The 3,298-nt window shown below is 35.2% G+C and overlaps 1 non-coding gene across 1 annotated transcript; it reads right to left on the bottom strand.

The window, feature by feature from the left end:
* Positions 1–1,816: 1,816 nt before the first annotated feature.
* On the bottom strand, positions 1,817–1,890 carry TRNAP-UGG (transfer RNA proline (anticodon UGG)). The gene has a single exon. It is a non-coding gene; the product is annotated as a tRNA-Pro (tRNA).
* Between the last annotated feature and the right edge of the window lie 1,408 nt (positions 1,891–3,298).

Genomic DNA, 3,298 nt, shown 5'->3' with positions numbered 1-3,298 from the left:
GGAACGGGATAGAATGATTCTGTCCCTGCCAGTAGTTATTCTATCTCTGTTTGTTTGACTAAAACCCAACAGAAAGAAGAGAATATTGCATGTTCCGAGGTCCGTCCGGGCGTAAGGAACCCCAACTACCTCAATCGATGTGTTAACAATAGCATAGTGGAAATTTTCGATTGGAATTAGCTTCTGCATACGGGTGACTTTAGAACCGAAAAAGAGGATGAGTGCCGCTTGCAAAGGATATCAATCACTATCAATAAAACTCATCCAGAATATTATTCTTTTATATTATTCCTTTTTCATTCCGACATGACATTATGCCCGTGTAGATTAACCCAGTAATTCAAATTGCACGGGGATCATTGGTGCTACGCAGATGTATGTTGCTTTTCCAATAGTATCCGGCACAGATGGAGTTATGCCACAGAATTATTATATAGTACCTTGTATTAACGAGTAGGTGTTACTTATTAGATAAAACAAAGTGGATAGTGCAATAGAACCTAGTCAATTTTAGGTATGTGAAATTACAAGTTACTCTTTTCAATAGGTGGAACTTCTGTAATATCGGGCTCTACTCGCTCTAATAATTAATATTGAAAAAACCTAATCCGTCTAGAGGGTCGAATGATTGGATCAATAAGATCGAGAAATGAAAGGACAAACTAGATATTCATATTCTTTCTTACACCTAAACATGAAATTCACAAAACTTTGGCTATGTCTGTGGAGAGTTTTCTTCCGGTCCAGTCTCTGGACCGATAGCTACTGGTAAAAAGATAATGCCAGGTGATCCAATCGTACTGATTGAGAATTCATTCACCCTATAAGAAGATTACATTTGACAATTTGTGAAGGGGTTTGTTGGTGCTATTCATTAGTTGCTCGATGAATGATTTCTAGGATAATGAAGAGATTTCTACTATAGATCTCCTCTCATCCATGTTCATTCATACATATCCTATAGTAGATATAGGAGAATTGGTACGAATTGGGACAATTGATCTTTTGTATTCTGATCTCAAGGTTACGAAAAGAAAAATTTAGGTAATTGTCTCATGAAGATATGTATAAACCATATTTCATTCAGTTCTTCCACGCCTACTATAACTATAATTAGTTATTTCAGTTTCTTATTGGCTTCTATCATTTTCACCCTAGTCCTATTCATTAGTTCGAGCAAGATACAACTTATTCAAAATGAAGGAAGGGGAAACCCTCTCAGTTCACTATTTCAATTTCAATAATTTTGTTTATTCCCTCTATATAAATTTCTGATCATTGAGATTCATAGCAAATTAAGGGTACTATCCAGTATAGCTATTATCCCTACTTATTCTGTTGAATAGAAATAATTGAGGCTTTGCCATCCGGAATTGTGTTAGGTCTAATTCCTATAACTATGGCCGGATTATTCGTAACTGCATATTCACAATACCGACGTGGTGATCAATTGGATATTTGATCCTGGAATATCCTCCAATTTCATTGGCCTCCTACTTTTCCTGGGAGGTCAAATTCCATTGCTCGTTCCAGTTGGAATGAATTATCGATAATTTTGAGGGTTGGATTTGATAGGAATAGAATCACGCTCTGTAGGATTTGAACCTACGACATCAAGTTTTGGAGACCTACGTTCTACCGAACTGAACTAAGAGCGCTTTCTTTAATATTCAGAGATGAAGGAAAAATACCTTTTGTTGATACTCTTAGAGCAAAACACTTTCGCATCTGATACGATTCAATTATTTGATGTTCCCGTCGAATCGATATCAAATGATCTTTCATTCCTTTCGTTCCATAGAAAAGAAGGGAAAGGTAGGGATGACAGGATTTGAACCTGTGACATTTTGTACCCAAAACAAACACGCTACCAAGCTGCGCTACATCCCTTCTAATCATTAGACAATGTTATTTTAATTTTATTTTATAGAATTCGAAATATGTTTCCCACATTTTTCCACCTTCATTTCTCTTCGGTCTCGTGAGTGAAAAGACTTTATACATGTAAGGTCTATTATCTAGAATATCACTATTAATTATGGTGATGAAACATCTTTTTCCTTTTCTATAAATAGGACCACAGCCCGGATCACATTATATATATATTCATCAGTTCCGAGTTTTCTCTAGGATTCATAACTATTGATACGGTTGAATCACTTACACATTATGATCAATAAGGAGAATTTACAATGCAAGATCTAAAGACCTATCTTTCCACAGCGCCTGTGTTAGCTATTTTATGCGTCAGTTTTTTAGCCGCCCTATTGATAGAAATCAATCGTTTTTTTCCAGATGCTCTTATTCTTTCCTTTTTTAATTTTTTTCCTCCCCTTAAAGCCAAGGGAAAAAATATTGTGCTAGATTGACTTCTCCTACCTCTTGGAGAAATTAGTGCATTCAGCCCCAAAAAGGATCTAAGTTTAGGACTGGAAGGGGGTACAATTCAAGTAGAAATATCGATCTAAAGGTTCTTTCCACATTCAATTTTGTAAGTAAAACTGAAAACTCACTCCTGATCAATCATTTTTTTACTTTCAAATGTTTCACCGTAGGATCTCCGGCTATCAACTTCTATCCCTTTTTCCCTTTTTATTTTTGAGGTCGAAAAGCAAAACCAATATTCAGAGTAAGTTTATGGCCAAGAGCGGAGATATAAGAGTAACAATTACTTTGGAGTGCACTAGTTGTACCCAAGATAGTGTTTATAAAAGATTCCCGGGGATTTCTAGATATACGACTCGGAAAAATCGACGCAATACACCTATTCGATTGGAATCAAATAAATTTTGTCCCTATTGTTACAAGCATACCATTCATGGAGAGATAAAAAAAAGAGATTAAACGTACTACCCATGGATAGGAATAAATCACAGATATAAAAAGAAATGGTATTTCAACAAGATCTTTAATGGAACAATATTTTAAAAAGATTTGGAATAAATAGTATTCAAAAGGTTCATGAAACAAACTATGGATAAACCCAAGCAATCTTTTTGTAGACATTTGAAACCAATTCGCAGACGTTTGAAACCAATTCGTAGATATTTGAAACCAATTCGTAGACATTTGTCACCTATTAGGTCGGGAGATCGGATCGATTATAAAAATATGAGCCTAATTAGTCGATTTATTAGTGAGCAAGGAAAAATATTATCCGGCCGAGTGAATAGATTAACTTCAAAACAACAACGTCTAATGACTAACGCTATTAAACGAGCTCGTATTCTATCTTTGTTACCTTTTCTTTATAATGAAAACTAATTTGATCCATGGGAAATAAGCCTACTCCTTAATC

The sequence above is a fragment of the Pinus tabuliformis genome, chromosome 2_2, assembly GCF_031772625.1.
Source record: "Pinus tabuliformis cultivar Carrire ecotype Pingquan chromosome 2_2, CPIR1, whole genome shotgun sequence".
NCBI classification, from domain to species: domain Eukaryota; kingdom Viridiplantae; phylum Streptophyta; class Pinopsida; order Pinales; family Pinaceae; genus Pinus; species Pinus tabuliformis.
Note: the sequence above shows the minus strand (reverse complement) of the source record. Positions and strands in the feature narration are given on the sequence as shown.